The sequence below is a fragment of the Staurois parvus genome, unplaced genomic scaffold (assembly GCF_062004578.1).
Source record: "Staurois parvus isolate SC_StPar_1 unplaced genomic scaffold, SC_StPar_1.0 ptg000237l, whole genome shotgun sequence".
Taxonomy (NCBI): Eukaryota; Metazoa; Chordata; class Amphibia; order Anura; family Ranidae; genus Staurois; species Staurois parvus.
The window spans coordinates 3,263,621-3,285,268 of NW_028318033.1; the positions used below are offsets into that span (position 1 = coordinate 3,263,621).

General features: G+C 44.0%; 1 pseudogene; it reads right to left on the minus strand.

Moving 5' to 3' along the window:
• Window positions 1–482: 482 nt before the first annotated feature.
• On the minus strand, window positions 483–598 carry LOC149460026 (U2 spliceosomal RNA; annotated as a pseudogene).
• Window positions 599–21,648: the final 21,050 nt, after the last annotated feature.

A 21,648-nucleotide genomic window follows, 5' to 3' on the forward strand; every position in this document is an offset into this window, starting at 1 on the left:
CCCTCCATCCGTGAAAAACACACACATAAGTAAAGTAAAAAGTGACAAAACGTGGGAGTGCATAATAAATAAGATAAAGTAAAGAAAAAATAAAAAAGTGGTACCGTGCCGAATTGTGCACAGACCAGGCCCTGAGGCCCGTAGCAAAAATTGCCCTGGACTTAGCCAAAAGACCTGGTCCTTAGGGCGCTGTGCAAAAAGAGGTGAAAAACAGTGGCCATGTCTCATCTTCACACCGTGGGGTCCCACACCCAAGTGTTACTAGTGACACCCCTGAGAGCGTCTTCCCCAGGGGGCACTGAGTTTGCGGACTTTTTGCGTCCCCAGCCCCTGGCCAGACCAAGGTAGATCCGTCCAAATCAGGAGGTACTGGAGCTTTCCAGTCTTACCAGAGGAATTACTCCAAAGGCCCCAGAACGAATCATGGCGCTCCCTGGTTTCTGTCCCTCCGGTACTAGCCTTCCGGACCCCCATCATACCAGTGAGGGTACTATACAACAGCCATCCCCGCAAAGCTAGAATGGCCGGGAGCACCCCCACTGGACACTGATAAGAACAGATACTACACTTGATCTTAGCCAAAAGGCTGAGAAGCGATACTGGTACTACAGCTTCTATAAATGAAATGTGATCTATGAATGAAGGATTGGGAGATGACTGGAAGACCTGCCTCTCCATTCATCCCTCTCAGCAGGTCACAGTGATTGGCCACAAGCAGGGGTGGACTGACAACTCATGGGGCCCACGGGCAATAGGGGATCATGGGGCCCCTGTGTCCTTACCCAAACTCAAAAAAGACTATGAAAAAGGTACCAGAGGCATCTCATGGGGCCCCCTACTGACCCCCAGCCCTCGGGCAGTGCCCGAGTTTCCAAATGGTCAGTCCGCCCCTGGCCACAAGCAAATCTTTAATATAAAAAAGAGGGTCCCCCACTGGCTCTGTTCACTCCTCCTCTCCTGCCTATGCTCCATAGCAAGCTGTGTGCTGAGGGGGCTCTCCTGCAGATGTTCACCCCGCTGGGCTGTGTGCATCCATAGGCACACACAGCATGACTCAGCCACTTCTCCCAACTCCCTCCTCACAGGACTTGACTAAAAGCAACAGGAGCCTCCCACTGCTCTCAATGAAGCTTGCAAATGCAGAAAGAGAGAAGAATGGGGCTGCCATCAGGGATAGTGCTGGATCGAGAGAGGACTTGTCAGGTACCGACTGGCAGTGACTCTAAAGATCCACAGGCCGGTTTTTCCCAGGGCGCGGAGTCTAAGCCCCAGTCTGCTTATTCTCCAGAGCCCCTGATGGTGGGGTTGGGCTTGGAGCAGGCTGAGACCAGGTCGCGGCCCCTGAGTACACCCAGCTGTGGTAGAGGTAAATGCCAGTGGTATGAAGCGGATCAGAGCCTGCTGTGAAGTGGTGGAGCAGAGCTGGCAGCAGCGGGTGGATCCGTGCAGGATGGATGAACGGATGACAGATGAAGATCTGATACTCTACTCGGGGAACACCTGTAGGAAAGGTTAATTTTGCTCCCTATTCTATTCTATGGGCATTCCCTTTTGTCATTCACCTTTGCCATTCCAGAGAGAGCAATGATAATCTCACTTCATCTCAATTTTAAACATCACATCTGAACGTGGAGAGTGTGTCTGTTAAGGATTTTTTTTGAATGTTGAATGGTTCTGACTCCTTGACTCACTCCATCCTATGACGGACTCAACCAAGCCAATTTTCCCCTTTTATTTAAAAAATTGACAGTCACATTATCTTCTTGGGCTCATTTTCCACTGTTGTGGTTTAGCAGAATTAATGTGATCCATATGACTTACCTTCCAAAAATACTATACGCATTCCGAGTCTTGCCAGTTCCTGTTCACCTACACATTTTAAGGATTCATCAACGAAAACTCCTGACATTTATTTGGGGATCTTCACGCCCTAGAATCAACAAGTTCCAAGGAAACATGCAGCTAACAATGCTCCTTTATCCCATCTTCATGAATCCCTCTGTGGGCAATAATAGATCTGATGGATTCCCACCCGACGCTACCTTCCTTGCCATGGCTCCCCCCTGCTCATTGCCCCGCACCCCTTAGCCCGACATTAACCCATACATTCCGACTATGGGACTCAATCAAGTACTTGGCAGGTCTGATTTCTTCTCATCTTCCCCTAATGCATCTCCTCCACAACCCATTATTTTCCCTGGTCCTCGACAACCCAGGGCAGTTTGCCTGGTGGACTGCCCACAGTTTTAGAGATAGTCATTCTCTACTCACTCCTACTAGCATTCTCACCTTTGATGCTCTTCAGTCCTCTCATGACATTCCATTGAGGGAACATATTAGTTACCTCCAACTCTGCCACTTTATCTCGTCATTCCTCCACACTCAGCCCATGCCTTACAGATTGACCTCTTTTGAAAGCCTTTGCAGGACCAGACCCCACTCCCCCAGGCATAATATCACTAATCTACTCCTCAGTCATTTCTTACAAAAATCCCCCATTACGGCCCTATCACCAGCACTGGCAAACTGCACAAGTAGGCCAGCTCGACCACAAGGACTGGCAGATCATGACCTAAGCAATATCTAAATGCTCGAATAAACATACGCATTCTGAAAAATGCCTATAAAATCCTCTTATCAGTGGTATTATACACCAACTGGCCCACTTTATTCCATTTTACCCATCAAACTGCTCTCCTTTGTGCTATGCTTCACACAGATATTAAGCAAAACCCCTCCGAAGCCCTCCTCTTTAACCACTTGCCCTCCTGAGGATTTACCCCCCTTAATGACCAGGCCTCTTTTTGCTACTCGGCGCTGCACTAATTCAACTGATAATTGCGCGGTCATGCAATGCTGCACCCAAACAAAATTTACGTCCTTTTTTTCACACAAATAGAGCTTTCTTTCGGTGGTATTTGATCACCTGTGCGCTTTTTATTTTTCACGCTATAAACAAAAAAAGACCACAAATTTTGAAGAAAAACGATATTTTTTTACTTTCAGCTATAAAAAATATATAGTAAACTCAAAGTTATAAATTTAGGCCAAAATGTATTCTGCTACATGTTTTTGGTAAGAAAAATCCCAATAAGTGTATATTGATTGCTTTGTGTGAAAGTTATAGCGTCTACAAACTATGGTATAAATACTGCAATTTACACCATTTTTTTGCTATACAGCACTGCGCTAGTTTAACGGACAATTGCGTGGTTATGCAACACTGCACCCAAATTAAATTTACATCCTTTTTTTCCCACAAATTCTTTCGGTGGTATTTGATCGCCTGTGCGTTTTTTATTTTTTGCGCTATAAAAAAAAGGCTGACAATTTTGAAAAAAAAAACGTTATTTTGGACTTTTTGCTATAAAACATGTCCAGTAAAAAAATTTAAAAATCAAATTTAGTCATAAACTTCTGCCAAAATGTATTCTGCGACATGTCTTTGCTAAAAAAAAATCCCAATACATGTAAATTAATTGGTTTACGTGAAAGTTATAGCGTCTACAAATGGTGGGAAAGATAGTGGGATTTTTTTTTTATTATACTAATGGCGGCGATCAGCGACTTATGGCGGTGATCAGCGATTTATGACAGTGATCACCGACATTTTGACACTGGGGGGAACTGACTTGGGGTCACTGACATCCCCAGTGACACCAATAGAGTGATCAGTGCAAAAAAAAAAAACACTGACACTGTACTAACGGCACTGGGGAAGAAGGGGTTAACTTTTTTATTCAATGAAAGGGTTAACTGTGTGAGGGGAGTGTTTTACCAGTGGGCAGGGGGTGTGTACTTCACAGGAACATGCTGATCCCAAGAGATAAAGTCTTCTCTCAGGATCAGTGTGCTCTGAACTGACAGATAGCAGAGCTGTAATGTAAACACTGCAGCCGTGCTATCTGTCAGTGATTACCGGTAATCCCCAGGAGCCGGAGGGTAATGACCCGCCGGGATCCGGTGATGGACACCCGCTGCCTCGATTGGTGGGACGGGTAGGGTGGGCACGCGCCTTGCTTGCGCCCCCTACCTGTTTTGCACAGCGACGTTAAAAGACGGCAATGTGCGCACAGGTGCCGCCTTGCCGCAGTAAAACACTGCGGCGGGTCAGCAAGCGGTTAAGCCATTTGAAGATCTACTTTGCCCTGAACGACAACTGGCATCACATCTGTTTACAGCTACCAAATTGACCATAGCAAGAGCATGGGAGACTCCAGTCCTCAGTTTTGAGGTGGTCAAACATTGGGAGAATTCTATAATGGTTAATGAAAAATTGACAGCCATACTACTTGACACACATGACAAATTCCTCCGGATCTGGATCTCTATAGCTCAGCCATCCAGGTTTGACAACTCCCTTCTGTTGCTTTAACGGCCCTACGCCGTTAACCACCGGGACCCTCCCTTTTCCTTTTTTTTTCTCTCTCTCCTCTTTCTTCTTCTTCTCTTGTTTATCTTCCCCTCATCTTTTTGCATTGTGCAGGGTATGTTCCTGTGTAGTGAACCCTCGCTATAGTTTATAGCTACTAGACTTTCTCCACGCTCAGACAATAGCTGAATCAGTATTTTACTTTATATGGTCACAAACAACCTCTTGTATGCCGTTTTCATGTTCAATCAATGGTCTCTTTAGATAGGGCATTGGCCCTCCTATTTTATTCATTATTGTAAACTGCTTTATATCTCTATGTTTTACATGACGTAGCCATTTGTTTCATTTTTTTCTGGTAATTAGTGCATTTTTACATTCCCTGTTTTTTTTCAAGGAAGCGCTTATCCATTTGATCTGTATTGTAGTTCTCTGATTCTGGACTTGTTTGTACGTTGGAATGCTAATGTCAATAAACACCTTTGTAAAAGAATGATTCTGACTCCAGGTCGCATCTTGGTTCCCATTATACTCTATGAGGATTCTCTTTTGTCATTCACCTTTGTCTTTCCATAGAAAACAGTTATAATCCCAAAAGATTTAAATTTTACATTCTGCTACTCTAGATGGAACCCTGTGCAGTTTTAAATCTGACCAAGGTGCTTCCAGCGGGGTGCAATATGGATCAAAGGCAGTGGCCCCTCAGCATTGGAACTGAGTGCTTCAAGGTCTGTATGACAATGCCTGCTCTGATGGGTGAAGGTTGGTACCTGACGGAAGTCAGGGACCTGCAGCAGGACTGGTAAAATATCTCCATTTTTTTCTCTCTATAAAGAGAAACAAAGCTCTAAATTGGAGGGAAATCCTAGAGGTGTTGTGACTGTGAGATTCCACTGGGGGGAATGCTCATAATTGTTCTCGAGATGTGCTTGCTCTTCTGCTTTTGTCCACTAGAGGGAGTACAGGTGGTGCATGGGCAGTAGCAGCTGGAAACAGAATTTGGACGTATTTTATCTGAAGGCCAAGACAGACATGGGCTGCTGGGGAATCCCCTGTGGCCGGGACACAGAGCGGGCTATTCTGTAGGGGCACATGAGTACTCCCCTGAGGGGGAAGTGTGGATCAGTCAGTCAGGAGCCACCCTTGGGGGCTCGTAAGGCAGCATTTGCATTGAGTGTTTTTACTTAGTACACTACTTGCATAGCTGTATCTTGAGATCTGTGTTTGCTAATGGAGGTGCACAAGTTTGCACTATCGTAAGTAATGTCTTCCAGAAAGTGGAGTGGGGGAGGTGCAGCAGGAAAGGGCAGTAATGTCCTGAGGAACCTAGTCAAAAGTCTGCTGTAATATCCTCTCCTGACAGGCCAGAAGCGACTGGGCAGTCTGAGCCGCAAAAGTTCTTGCTCTGGTGTTGGGGCTACTCAGAACATTGGGAATATCGGTCACAGCTTGTCTAGACGATCATTTCCTCATAAATTGGTCGGTGCCAGATCTGAAGCAGGATGTTGTCCTTATGATGTAGATCCTGGAACAGCTGGGCTGGGTGCTCAACCTCAAGAAGTCACCATTGGAACCAGTACAGTGCCTGCATAATTTGGGAATGTTCTATACATGGTTCAGGCAAAGGTATTTCTGCCTCCAGGGAAACGTTACACCCTGCGGTTTGCAGTTTGAAGGCCAAGAAGTATCCTTCAATTTGCCTCTGAATGATGTTGCTGGGGAAGATGGTGTCCTTGTTCAAAGCTATTCCCTATGCTCATTTCCACTCCAAACCACTGCAAAGGTACATTCTGTCTGTTTGGAACAAAAAGATTCCAGCCCTGGATTACTGCATATCTCTGTCTCCAGAGGTGCAGCAGAGCCTGAACTGGTAGTTGATAACTCACAATTTGGAGAAGGGAAGATCCTTTCAGCCAGTCTTGTGGAAGTTGATAACCACCAATGCCAGCCTTTCAGGTTCAGAAGGTGCTTAGAAGGAGGTGAACTACATTCTGACCTGGGCAGAGAGCTATGTTCCACGTCTGTCAGCAGTGTTCATTCCAGGTGTGGAAAATTGGCAGGCAGATTATCTCAGTCAGCGACAGTTGATTCCAGGGGAATGGGCTGTGCATCCCAATGTTTTCAAGGAAATCTGCCAGTGATGGGGATGCCCGGATGTAAATCTATTGGCATACAGGTTCAACAACAAGGTTGGTCTTTTTGTGTCCAGGGTAAGGGTCCCTTGCGTGGCAGGGGTAGATGCCTTAGTGATTCCTTGGAACCAGTTCTCACTGATTTATGCCTTTCCTCTGATCCAGCTGCTGCTGTGTCTCTTTCGCAGGATTCGGGAGGAGTCTATTCTGGTGATACTGATTGCTCCGACCTGGCCCAGGAGGGCCTGGTAGATGGACATAGTGAAGATGGCAGTAGACAGGCCGTGGGCCCTGCCATATCAGCCAGACCTGTTTTCTCAAGGTCCTATATTGCACTCAGTTTTATGGTCACTAAATTTGACGGCGTGGCTATTGAAACACAGATCCTGAAGAATAGGGGAGTGTTGGATTCTGTCATCCCCATCATGCTGGGTGCTAGAAAGGAAGTTTCTAGGAACATTTATTACAGAACCTGGAAGGCTTACATTGCCTGGTGTGAGGTTCACAAATGGCACCCACGAAAGTATGTGATTGGCAGAATAATGTTGTTTCTTCAATCAGGGTTGCAGAAGAATTTGGCAGTTGGTACCATTAAAGGCCAGGTTTCGTCATTAGCTGTTTATTTCCACAGGCCCATAGCGTCTCACTCTTTGGTCTGCACTTTTTTTACAAGGAGTGATGTGTATGGCTCCTCTTATCAGGTTGCCTTGGTGTCCTTGGGACCTGAACTTGGTTTTTGGAGGTTTTTGCAAAAGCCACCATTTGAACCTATTGGAGAGATTCCACTGGTTCTGTTGACTCATAAGGTGTTATTTCTAGTGGCAATGACTTCTGAGAGAAGGGTGTCGGAGCTGGAAGCTCTATCTTGCAGACAAACATGTCTGGTTTTGCATCATGATAAGGTGGCATTGCGACTGCATCCGTGATTTTTACCAAAGGTTGTTTCTAGCTTTCATCTCAATCAAGACATAGTTCTGCTTTCATTCTTTCCTAGGCCTCAGTCAGCAATAGAAAGGTCTCTGCATACCTTGGATGTGGTTCGTGCTGTAAGGGTCTTCTTGAAGGCGACAGCACAGGTCAGGAGGTCAGATGCTCTCTGCCAGAGGGGCCTAGGAAGGGGCAGGCGGCATTCAAGGCATCTATTTCTCATTGGATCCGCCAATTGATCATTCAAGCCTGTGGTTTGATAGGTAAAGTCCCACCCTTTCGGGGGAAGGCACACTCCACCAGGAGTGTGGGGGCATTTTGGGCAGTCTAACATCAGGCGTCAGTGGCTCAGGTTTGCAAGGCCGCTACATGGTCTTCGGTTCACACATTCACAAGGTTCTATCAGTCTGGAATTTTCATTGCTTGCTACAAAAACAAAAGTACTTCCTGTAAAGGAGGGGTTATATAGGGGAGGACCTCCTCTCTGATTGGTCATCCAGTGTCCATTCACCTATAGGTTGCCTATAACCCACATAGTCATGAATAGCCTGCTCTGTGTCCCGTGATGTACTCAAAGAAATGGATTTTACGGGTAAGTATGTAGAAAAAATCCAATTTTTGTCATTTCATAGAAAATAATAATAATGTCTCTTAATCTCAATTTTGAACATTACCACTGAATTTGGAAAGTATGTCTGCTAAGGATTTATGTGATATGCCTAATGGGTTCTGTTTGTAGGTCAAAATTTGCTTCCCAATATACTCTAGCAAAGATAATCCATTCACACTTGTGCGACTTCAAATTTGTGCGATTTCCATTGCGACTTTACATTGCACCTTGATGTGACTTAAGTGCAACTTTGGTGTGGCTTTGGCTTTGACCAAGGATGATTGTTTGTGCTGTACAAAGTCGCACACAAGTCACACGTATACAGTATCATTCAGATGCAACTTTTGAGGGTTTACATTGAAGTCTATGGCTTCAAGTTGCATGAAAGTCGGACCAAAGTAGTGCAGAAACTACTTTCAAGTCGCTGCGACTTGAAGTCGCACAGATATGAATGGTACTCGTTGGGAAACATGGTGTGCTACTTGTTATTCGACTTTGGACCTCAAAGTTGCATGACAAATCGCGCAAGTATGAATGGGCTCTAAAGATTTATTTAGAATGTTGAATGGTCCTGACTCCAGGTCGCATCTTGGTTCCCATTATACCCTATGGGCATTCTCTTTTGTCATTCATCTTTGTCATTCCATAGAAAACAGCTATAATCCCAAATTATTTTAATCTTACAATCTGCTACTCTGCTTGGGAGAACATTCGTGGGAAAGGTGAAATTGCTATGTTTCTCAGATTTGTCTGCAAATGAGTTTATGTTTTGCTTTTCATTATATTCTATTGGCATTTCTTTCTGTCATTCACTATTGTCATTCCATAGAAAACAATAATATTCCCACTTAGTCTCAATTTTTGAGGTTACCACTGCACTGAGAGTATGTCTGCTAAGGATTTATGTGATATGGTTCTGACACCATTATTCTCCATCGGCATTCCATTCTGTTCCATTATTCTCTATGGGCATTCCACTGCCCTGGTAAAGTCTATAGGCATTCCATTCTGTCATTCCTCTTAGTGTGTCCCTAGTAGAGTGTGCAGTGTGTGTCTGCTCTCCCTGTGCTCAGGCCTGCGTCCTACCATGTCACCATGTCACCAGTGTGTTCTTACTGCACTGTGCAGTGATACCGTGACACGGGGGGGGGGGGGGGGGGCGTGGGAGGATGCAGACATACCCCCAACTTTCTGACATGAAAAGGAGGGACGCTTCTTAGCGTAAAGTGTGGAGGCACAGCCATACCTACACCTTTGTCACCCATTAAGAGTTAAAGGCTAAGATCACCTTAAGGGCCAGTTTACACCACATGCAGTCCAGTTTCTTTTTCTGCATCAACAACGCATAGTTAGTAGGTTGTATGGTTTCCAATTGCATAGTTCACACTGTCCAGTTCCAAAAACAAAACATTCCAATACTCTGCACTGAAGAGTATTGGAATGTGGTAAATCACACTGGCATGCGCATGTTCTTATTTTAGTTGAGAAAAAATGCTCTGGAATACATAAAAAAACACACATTCACAAACACATCTGGACTGTGTTTCTATGGTGTGAACTGGCCCTAAAAAAATAAATAAATAAATGCACTTTTTTGAAGGTAAAACAATGTGCCTTTACAATTTTTTCTTACTAGCCCGGAAAGCATTGCACCCATGATCAGCAGATCTGTCAGTGCAGCTGTTGGCCCATACTTCCAATTCAGACAGGCAGTTACTTCAGAAAGAATCAATGAACTATGAGGATGCTCACCAGCACCTTCATCGAGAACTGCAAGCCATCAGCTGCAAAGGCTGTCAGCACTTGTAGTCAATTCATTCACAGAACTCTGTGAAGAAATGATGCGTCCATGTGGGCAGAGCCCTGTATGGCCACGCTGTTTTCACATTTTGACAGCGGAGAAGACCCCCAGCCCACTGTCATGAGGGGGAGGGGGATCAGGGGAAGAGCTGCATGAGCGGGAATATATCACATGTTCCACACTAAAAATGGCTGGAATCTTATAAAAGTGTGTAACACGTTGAGTTGCGTCAAGCATTTAGACATTAATTCATTTCATTGGCCAGAATAAATAATTTATTGTGGCCATTGAAATGAATTAACACTCAAACGCCAAACGCACCTAGCATTAATACTCGTTTAGTAGTATCAAGCATTTTTTTTTCTGCCAAGACTCTGCTGCTCCTGGATGCACTCCCTCTAAACTCTCCTGCCACTAAATGCCTCTAAAAGTCTATGTGTGCATAGACATATAGGGGTAGATTTACTAAACCTGGACCACTGAGAACCTGGTGCAGCTGTGCATGGTAGCCAATCAGCTTCTAACTTCAGCTTGTTCAGTTAACCCCTTGGCGCCGGTGCCACCCGGCCCTTTAAGGGTTTCAGAAGCTGGGAGGCGGGGCAGGGTTTTCGGGACATGTGACCGCCGTGATTCACCGTCACGGTGGTCACATGATCGGGAAAGGTCTCAATTGAAAGAGGAGATCAGAACCTTTCCGTGATTACTGGACACATGCTGGGAGCACGCAGGTCGCAGACGCCGGGAGGCTGCACATTTGTGTGCGGCCAGCGTGAAGAGGTTAAGCTTTAGCAATAAAACCTGGAAGCTGATTGGATTCTATGCAGAGCTGCATCAGAATTTTCACTCTCCAGTTTTAGTAAATACCCTCATAGGAAAATGTGCAGGGAAGTTTAGAGGCAGAAAAAAAGCCAGACACCCCTAGGAGCAGCTGTAAAAATGTCCAGTGTGCATGATGCCTTTAAGCAGAACTATACTCATCCTCTCTCCAGCGCTGTGGTCTCCTGGAGCCCCCTGCCAGGCACTGACAATTGGTCTGCTTCCAGGTACCCAGGTGTCCTTTTGCTTTCATTGGCTGCGCTAAGATGAAGCTCCTCCCATGCAAGCATAGGTGTTCACTCACCTTAGCATTGCCAAAATTGTCCACTGATCTGTGTATCATCCTTCCTCTTATCCTCTGCTGGCAAATGTGGCAGGTCCTAACTGGTGCTGTTAGCGAGTAATGTGTGAGCACCAACTGTGTAGAAGTATAGGGAGCCCATGACAGTCTAGGTTCAGAGGAAGTGGATGTGATGATAATGAGGACTGGGCACCCTAAAACTGTGTGAGAAGACACAAGGCATCTTTGTTTTAAATTTCAGATGATTTAAAACATTTCATTGTCGGTGAATATAGTTCACTGTGCCATCCAAAAATGCAAGTTAAAGCTCAATTATGTAAAGAAGAAGTCATATCTGAACATCATCTTTTTGACATCTGAGGAGGGTACATTCTGTATGTCCGCTGGTCCGGCTGGAGGTTATTCATATTCATGTGATGTCCGCCCATGCCACTTCTCTTTGAGGAGCTACTGGTTGGAGGGACCCAGAGGTGATCTGCAATATGCTTTGTGGCCCTGTGGGGTCATAGAGTGGAGGTGAGAGGCCATTGCAGCCAGACTGCCTTGGATCACGTTTGGAGTGTGCTGTGACTCACCTGCACGTTTTAAAGATATGAACTATGGACACTGTATTTTGCACTAAGCCACTATTATCTACCTGTTAAGGGTTTTGCCTGTTTCCATATCCCCCGGTGGATTTGGGTTATTTGCTATCATATTTAGTTTATTATTGTTAGCGCTGCATCATTTTTATATATTACATATCTGAACATGCACCATCCACACAGGTGAGGTGCTGCAACCAAATTTACTCTCTCCCAGGCTGTGATATGGTGCTTCACCGTGCCAGACTAGCAGTCTCCACCTGCTTCTACACAGATACTTGTGAACGAATGTCGGCAGCAAGGTGAAAAGTAAATGAAATCTTTGTTGAAAACGAGGAGTAAAATGTTCCATAGCAGGACCCAGGCTAATCTGAACATGATCTAGAAACAGAAATCTTCTCTGGGCCAAAGCTCATTTAAAATGGTCTTTTGCTAAGTGGAAAATTGTTCTGTAATTATTAATATTATTATTATACAGGATTTATCTAGTGCCAACAGTTTGAGCAGTGCTTTACAAAATGAAGGTAGACATTACAGTTACAATACAATTTGGTACAAGAGGAAACAGAGGTTTTCGTTATAGCTTACAATCTAGGATGAGCTGATGGAGGAAATACATGGTGGTTTACTAGGTAGAAGCAAGATAGACTTCTTTAAAGAGAAAGGTTTTCAGGGATTGTCTAAAGGTGGATAAATTAGGAGACAGGAGGATAGATTGGGATAGAGAGTTCCATAGGATGGGAGAAGCTCGGGAGAAGTCCTGGAGGTGAGCATGGGAGGAGGTGACACGGGAACTAGAGAGCAGAAGGTCTTGGGGGGATCTAAGAGAGCGGTTTGGTTGATATTTTGGGACCAGGTTGGTGATGTATCTGGGGGCAGAGTTGTGGATGGCTTTGTAAGTTGTTGTGTTTTGAGGCATCTGGTATTGTCTGTTTGCCAGGGCTGTGATCAGACAAATCACAATTTGAAATTCTTTTTGGCAACCATGGGTGCCTAAGAGGAGAGGGACCTTTCAGCTTGTTATCAGTGCTCAGTTCAAAAATCCTACATCTCTGATGGTGTGAGGGCATTTGTATGTATGGAATGGGCAGTATTCACATCTGGAAAGACATCATCAATCCTAGAAGATATATCCAGATTTTAGAGCATCATATGCTCTCATCCAGACATCATTTTCAGGGAAGGCCTTGTATATTTTAGCAGGACACAGGCAGCTGTATGCAGTGCCTGTCATTAGTATTAACTAGGTTGACTAGAACAGCCATTTTCAATCAGGATGTTATGGTACTCTGGGGTACCTTCTGGGTTCTTCAAGGGTGCTTACAAATTGCACCAAATTTCCCATAATTGTCAGCAAACTGTCAGATCATTTTTGTTACAAAAAGCCACAGGTATTGTGTATTTTAACAACCAATGATGTCATAGGTTGATAAGAAGGACGTTCGGCACCTGAGGATGTCCCTGTTAGCTCCTCCCCTACCTCTGTCGGTCAACACTGGAAAGCTGTTACCAGAAGAGAAACTAGGTGAGAAGACAAACACTGGAATACTAGTCAGTTTTAGTGTGCAAAGGTATATTGCTTTGTAAATTACCTCAAATGTAGGATGTCCTATGTGTGCGATGCCCCTACATTATGTAAAACTATTAGTTAAGATGTTTTACTATTTAGAATGAGGTGGCTGTATTGTGCATTATTTTAACCACTTCCTGCACAGTCAATGTGTATATACCGCTGGACTTGTGTTTTCCAGTTCTGGGAGTACATCACTAAATGTCCTGCCATGTACGCACCCCCTGGGGGCATGCATTGGGAACTATCTGTGACCACAGTGCATCACAGATCAGGGTAAAGGGACCATCACAGCAGCCCTTTACCATGTGATCACTGTGTCAATCACAAGCGATCACAGGTGTAATAGTATCTCAAATGTGTTGCACTACCTAAAGTAGCCACACCAGAGCAGCCATCCATCAATGCCCTTATTCACCCACACCTGTGCAGCCTTCAGTCAGTGCTCTGATTCAGCCACACCAGTGCACCCATCATAAGTGCCCTGATTCAGCCACACCAGTGCACCCGTCAGTCACCGTCACACCAGTATAGTGTCAATAGAGCCGGTGTATGCCATGTCCAAAAAAAATATACACCAGCATGGAGGCATTTCAAATCCTCAGCATGACAGATGAGAGCAACGGGGAGCTCTCACTGTCTGATTCGGAGTACAAAACCTTGGAGAGTAGTGGGTCAGAAACCGAATCATTGGAGAAAAGGGTGCCTGCAAAAAGGATGAGGTGTTCTGGAGAGGAGAAGGCAACCACCAGTAGCTCTATACATCATCCTGGTAAAGTGGCGAGCACCAGCAGTGCAGTACCCCTGAATGAAAGGCCAGGTACTAGTAGTGGGGTGTCACTTCAGCTGCATATAAGTCTTCCAGAGGCACTTGCAAACCCAGTATGGCTTCCCTATAACTCAGGATCATCTGGTATCCACCCACTTACCACACAGTCAGGTATTCAGGCCAACACCGAAAATGTTTCACCAATTGATAATTTACATTTATTTTTCACCGATGATTAATTCTATTCAGTTGTAAACTAGCGCAGGCTTTATACCATACATCACCAATAACCCAACTTCATATTATGCCCATCCATTTGAATGGAGGCCTTTCACAGTGGAGCAATTCAAAATCTTTTTGGGATATACACTAAATATGGGGCTTAAAAAAATGAAGTACACTCTTACTGGTCCACCCATCCTATTTATCCGTTATGCCAAGAACACAATATGAAATGATCATGCGTTTCCTCTATTTCAGCGACAATGCACAATTCCTGCCCCAAAATCACCCTGGATATGATAAACTTTATAAAATATTGCCACTTATTCATTTTTTCTCCCCAGCATTTCCCCAGTTGCATATTCCTACCAAACACATCTGTGTTGATGAGTCTCTTGTCCATTTCACAGGTAGACTTGACATCAAGCAGTACATATCCAGTAAAAGGGTCAGATATGGAGTGAAGTTGAACAAGGTCTGTGAAAGGGCCACAGGGTACAAGTATGGCTCCTGAGTGTACGAAGGATAGGACACCCAGCTGCAGCTCCCTGATTGCCCAGCCTATATTGAGAACAGTGGAAATGTTGTTCGGGACCTTGTAAATCTACTATTCAGTAAAGGTTATCACCTGTACATGGACAACTATTATCCCATCTATTTAAAGCAAACTCTAGCATGTGACACAATGAGAGATAATAGGAAGGGCTTCCAACAAAGGCTTATAAACACAAAGCTACAAAGTAGGGAGTCAGTTTACGGCATTAAGAAGTTTTGGCTGTGAAGTGGAGGGACAAATGAGATGTATGTGTGCTTTCCTCAACCCACAAAGACACCTCGGTGGAAATCCATGGAAGGCATGGTCCAGTCCAGAAACCTGTTTGTGTAGTTGAGTACAGTGAATTCATGGGGGTTGTCAGTTATATTGATAAGATGATACAGCCCTATCTAGTTACAAGAACCCACTGGTACAAAAATGTTTCCATTTCCCTCTTTAATTTGGCAATTTATAATTCCTATGTTATCTATCGTAAATCGACTGAAAGAACTGGGATGCTTTCTCAAATATCAGAAGGATATTGTTTCTGTCCTTGTGTACCAGGAAGGCCCTCTACCAGAAAACATTCACTCTGATGCAGTGAGCAGATTGCACGAAATACATTTCCCAGATATAATCCCTCACACAGATACATGGCGAAAATGCCAAAAAAAAGTTGGGTATGCACCAGAGCTGGAGTTAAATGTGCCACCCATTATTATTGTCCAAAATGTCCCTCCCAACCAGGCCTGTGCATAGGAAGCTACTTCTGTCGTTACCATGCTTCACTAAAAAATTAGTGAAGTATGGTGATTGCAAGTTTGACTTCCTGTAATTTCCACGTATTTAATGTTCTCTGTGCTGACCATTTGCCTGCTGCCTGCACTGACCATTTGCCGTCATACTTACCATGCCTCTACCTACTGACTGAAGTGACCCTGGCCTGTTAATTGACCATGCCTCTGCCTGCTGCTTGAACTGACCCTGGCCTGTTAATCCACCATGCCTTTGCCTGCTGCCTAAACTGACCCTGGCCTGTTACTTGACCATGCCTGTTGCTTGTCCTGACCCAGGCCTATTTATCAACAATGTTTTTGCCTTCCACCTGAACTAACCTCAACCTGGTAATCAGCCATGTTTTTGCCTGCTGTCTTTACTGATCTTTATCCCTACCACTTTAATAGAGGGATTCAAGAAAACACGGGAATCTCTCTTATGTGAGAGGCTCCAGAGTAGTGTTTTTGAGTAGAGAAAACAACATTTTGGGTTTTGTACTTGTGTCCAGGTCTTGCCTGATTGAAGCTGGTGTTTCTGCCTACTGCCATCTGACCCTGGCTTGTTATTCAACCATGCCTCTGCCTGCCTCCTGAACTGACTCTGGCCTGTTAATTGACCAGGCCTCTTCCTGTCACCTAAAATGACCCTGGCTTGTTTATTGACCATGCCTCTGCCTGTTGCCTGGACCAATACTTTGGTTGTGCTGACAATGTCTCTGCCTGCTGTCTTTACAAACCCTGGACTGTTTATGCACTATGTTCCTGCCTGCTGCCTTGATGTCAGCTTGCTGCCTGTACTGACCCTGGACTGTTTATGAACCATGTTCCTGCCTTCTGCCTGTACTGACTCTGGAGCATGTTCCTGGCTGCTATCTGGACCAATCCTTTGGCTGTGCTGACCATGTCTCTGCCTGCTGTCTGAACAATTCCTTAGGTTGTTGCTGACCATGTTTTTTCCTGCTGCCTGGACCAATGCTTTGCCTGTTTGCTGACCACACCTGTTTGCTGCCTAACACCAGTACTGACCTATCTACACATCCCACCGGCTATGATCCTGCGAGACACCAGTCCCTTTCATCCTCTGTGGACAATTGCACTACTAAAGCCGCAAGTAATCTTTTGTTTACCCTTTGTTCAGCCTCCTGTACTTCCTGGCCAGTAACCATATAATTGTGCTCTGGGGGAAGCTACGTACCAGTAGGTTAGCCTGCTTGGCTTTCAGGAACAGGAATTGCTGTAGGTGAAGCTACACTATGCTATATTCACTGACCACTCGTAGAGAGGCCACCATTACAGTACATTGTCTTCTACACAGTGTTGGTTGATTTTTGTGTTACACAGGTTGCAATGTTGGGTACATAATCAGTCCATTGACACATTGAAAAGGTCTTACACTTGTATCCCCATAGTCAGAAGGAGAAGCAAAACATATTTTGGTGTGTAATTCTAAGTATGTCCATGTTTTTTATTAGAAATATTTTATAGATTGTCAACTGTGTTAAAATAATACATTTTCATTTCTTTCTACATTTTCAAAAAACTTGGGGCAAAAAAATGACCTGTTCAAAAGACTCATTATGCCAAATATGTTGGAGTGTTTGCTTTCCAAAGTGTGGTCATTTTGTGGGTGTTTCTATTGTCCAGGTGCTCCAGCACCTCCAAAAATGTGATAAGTAGTTAGGAAATTAGATGTGTAGTTGACGCCCCTTGAATACCTGAAGGTGCTCCTTGGATGATGGGTTTCTGTGTGGCTAGGCTGTGAAAAAGTCTCACAAGTGGTATCGCCATACTGAGTAGCAGAATGTGCTTTGGGTTGTAATTCTAACTACAGTTGTGCTCAAAAGTTTGCATACCCTTGGAGAATTAGTAATGTACAGGTGAAACTCGAAAAATTAGAATATCGTGCAAAAGTTAATTTATTTCAGTAATGCAATTTAAAAGGTGAAACTAATATATGAGATAGACTCATTACATGCAAAGCAAGATAGTTCAAGCCGTGATTTGTCATAATTGTGAAGATTATGGCTTACAGCTCATGAAAACCCCAAATCCACAATCTCAGAAAAGTAGAATATTGTGAAAAGGTGCAATATTCTCGGCTCAAAGTGTCCCACTCTAATCAGCTAATTAAGCCATAACACCTGCAAAGGGTTCCTGAGCCTTTAAATGGTCTCTCAGTCTGGTTCAGTAGGAATCACAATCATGGGAAAGACTACTGACCTGACAGTTGTGCAGAAAACCATCAATGACATCCTCCATATGGAGGGAAAGCCTCAAAAGGTAATTGCAAAAGAAGTTGGATGTTCCCAAACTGCTGTATCAAAGCATATTAATAGAAAGTTATGTGGAAGGGAAAAGTGTGGAAGAAAAAGGTGCACAAGCAGCAGGGATGACCGCAGCCTGGAGAGGATTGTCAGGAAAAGGACATTCAAAAGTGTTGGGGACTTTCACAAGGAGTGGACTGAGGCTGGAGTCAGTGCATCAAGAGCCACCACACACAGACGGATCCTGGACATGGGCTTCAAATGTCGAATTCCTCTTGTCAAGCCGCTCCTGAACAACAAACAACGTCAGGAGCGTCTTACCTGGGCTAAAGAAAAACAGACCTAGTCTGTTGCTCAGTGGTCTAAAGTCCTCTTTTCTGATGAGAGCAACTTTTGCATCTCATTTGGAAACCAAGAACCCAGAGTATGGAGGAAGAATGGAGAGGCACACACTGCAAGATGCTTGATGTCCAGTGTGAAGTTTCCACAGTCTGTGTTGATTTGGGGGGCCATGTCATCTGCTGGTGTTGGTCCACTGTGTTTCATTAAGTCGAGTCAACGCAGCCGTCTACCAGGAGATTTTGGAGCGCTTTATGTTTCCTTCCGCAGACGAGCTTTATGGGGATGCTGGCTTCATTTTCCAGCAGGACTTGGCACCTGCCCACACTGCCAAAAGCACCAAAATCTGGTTCAATGACCGTGGGATTACTGTGTTTGATTGGCCAGCAAACTCGCCTGACCTGAACCCCATAGAGAATCTATGTGGCATTGCCAAGAGAAAGATGAGAGACATGAGACCGAACAATGCAGAAGAGCTGAAGGCCGCTATTGAAGCATCCTGGTCTTCCATAATACCTCAGCAGTGCCACAGGCTGATAGCTTCCATGCCACGACGCATTGAGGCAGTAATTGCTGCAAAAGGGGCCCAAACCAAGTACAGAGTACATATGCATGCTTATACTTTTCAGAGGTCCGATATTGTTCTATGTACAATCCTTGTTTTATTGATTGCATGTAATATTCTAATGTTCTGAGATTGTGGATTTGGGGTTTTCATGAGCTGTAAGCCATAATCCTCACAATTATGACAAATCACGGCTTGAACTATCTTGCTTTGCATGTAATGACTCTATCTCATATATTAGTTTCACCTTTTAAGTTGCATTACTGAAATAAATGAACTTTTGCACGATATTCTAATTTGTAGAGTTTCACCTGTATGTAGCATTTTTAAAGAAAACATGAGTGTGCAGGCAAACTCATTTCTTTTATTTCTTAGGGAATTCATATTCAACTGTAGGTCATAATCGAATGGAACAATCATAAAACAAAATATGACAAGTAAACAAATGAAATGACCCCTGTTCAAAAGTTTGCAAACCCTTAGTTCTTAATACTGTGTATTGCCCCCTTTAGCATCAATGACAGCCCGCAGTGTTTTGTAATAGTGGTCTATGAGCCCCTGAATTCTTGCAGGTGGTATAGCTGCCCATTAATCTTGGCAAAATGCCTTCAGGTCATGCAGAGTCTTTGGTATTCTTGCATGAACCGCGTGTTTGAGATCACTCTAGAGTGGCTTGATGATATTAAGTTCAGAAGACTGTGATGGCCACTCCAGAACTTTCCTCATTTTCTGCTGTAACCACTGGAGGGTCATCTTGGCCTGTGCTTAAGGTCAATGTCGGCTGCACCGCTTTTATGCAAAAGAATGCAAATTGTCTGCCAGTATTTTCTGATAACATGATGTATTCATCTTGCCATCAATTTTCACAAGAATCCCCAAGCCTTTAGAGCTCAAACACCCCCAAATCATCATTGAGCAACCACCACGCTTCACAATGGGGATGGCATGTTGGGTATCTATTTACTCGGTGTAACATTGTCTTTTATATTGTACCAAAAATGTGGGTAATTTATTGCATTTGTTTGACCTTTACCGCAGTAATGTCATAAGACATATAAAATTGGCACTACTACTATTTTAATGCAAAACTGCCCTAGCAGCAAAAGGGTTCCCACAGCTTTGGGAAATTACCCTATAATTGCCATTTCAACCTGTGTGTGCCACCATGTGTGTCTGTTCCAAGGCCAAACATTCCAGGGTATGTAAACTTTTGGATAATTTCTATTATCATGATTTAAAAAGGAGCCAAACAACTATGTGATAACAAAATGGCTTCATATGATCACTATCTTTAAATAAAAAACAGTTTTTTGGCATGATCAGTTATATTTTCAATATCAATGCCAAAATGTTATGATTTATGCCATGGTATGCAAATGTTTCAGCATGACTGTATGCCCATGCTATGTGTTAGAAATATCTTATAAATTGACAACTTTTTGTAAAAGATACGTTTTCATTTTCTTTCCGAATTTATCACAAATCTGTGGCAAAAAATGACATATTTATAAAATCCACTATGCCTCATAAAAAATACTTTGGGGTGTTTGCTTTCAATATTGTAGTCATTTTATGGGTGTTTCCATTATCCTACTGCTCCATTGCCTTAAAAAATGTGATAGGTAGTCAGAAAATTAAATGCGGAATTTTATGCCTGAAGGTGCTCCTTGGTTGTTGAGCCTCTTTATGTGGCTAGGCTGTGAAACCGTCTCACACATGGTATCGCCATACTGAGGAAGAGTAGCAGAATGTACTTTGAGGTGTAATTCTTGGTATGTCAGTGTTGTGTGTTAGAAACATCTTATAAATCAATAACTTTGTGTAAAAAATAAGTTTTTATTTTCTTTCCACATTTTCCAAAAATCTGTGGCAAAAATATGGCATGGTCAAACAACTCTATGAGCCTCTCTATGTGGCTAGGTTGTGAAAAAGTGTGATAACGCCACACTCAGAAGCATTAGCAGAATGTACTGTATTTTGGGGTGTAATTCTAGCTATCATAAAGAAAAAACAAAAAACACTGCGCTTGGGTAAGATAGCAGTAGCTGCTAGCACCAAGAGTTTTGGTCCATAATATCAAAAGAGCATATAAAATAATAAAGTGCAGCACTATAAAAAAAACAATAACATACAGCATGACGTGAAGAGGCAGACCTCTCGTACAACCCCCGCTTGAGAACCGCTGAGAGTGAGACAGCAGTCGCAGGAGCGCGGTGGGGTAAGAGGTCCTGGGACCATCCGGGGAAGTAGTTGGACTGGTGAGGAGCAGAGCAGAGCAGGATGCGGATGGATCCGTGCAGGATGGATGGATGCGGATGCACCGAGAGGTGAGTAGCAGAGTCAGATGAGCCGGTTTGGTATTGGATGAGGGAGAGCAGAGTCAGACGAGCTGGGTTTGGTATCAGATGAGGCAGAGCAGACCAGAACAGAAGGCAGAAGGATAGTCGGGTCACAGGTCAGGTTCAGCAGCAGGAGGTCAAATGATCAGGAGCAGGCAGAAGAATAATCCAGAGGCAAGCCAGGGGTCAGGGCAGGAGATGGTCAACAGTAGTCAGGAGCAGGCTAGGTTCGGCAACAGGGAACAATACAGAATCAGGAAACACAGGCAGGGGAATAAGACCATACGGCAATTTGGATACTGAAGTGGCCAGTTTAAATAGCCTACATATAAAAAGGTGCAGCGCTTATCTATTAAAACATGCAAGATATCAAACATGCAAGAGTGTATCCCTGCAAAACGCAGGCAGGGTATAGTTATTATACTGCCCCTTATAGTCTCAAATAACACACAGATGTATAGTTCACAATCTCCCAGTGGGTAGGGTGAGGTGAAAGATCAGATGGATCTCTATTGACACACGGTGATAGCCAAAAAGGTGATGTATGGTGATATCCAAAACTGGTAAAAGATTGTGCACTCACCAGATGCACAACCAATATGCGCATGTAAGAGATAACCCCTCTCAAGGTATGGTTCCAAGACTCATCAAAGGCAAGGTCTGGTCAAACTTTACGATGTGGACCCTCAGCTGTCATGCATGGCTCTGTCCCCTATAGCTCTTTAC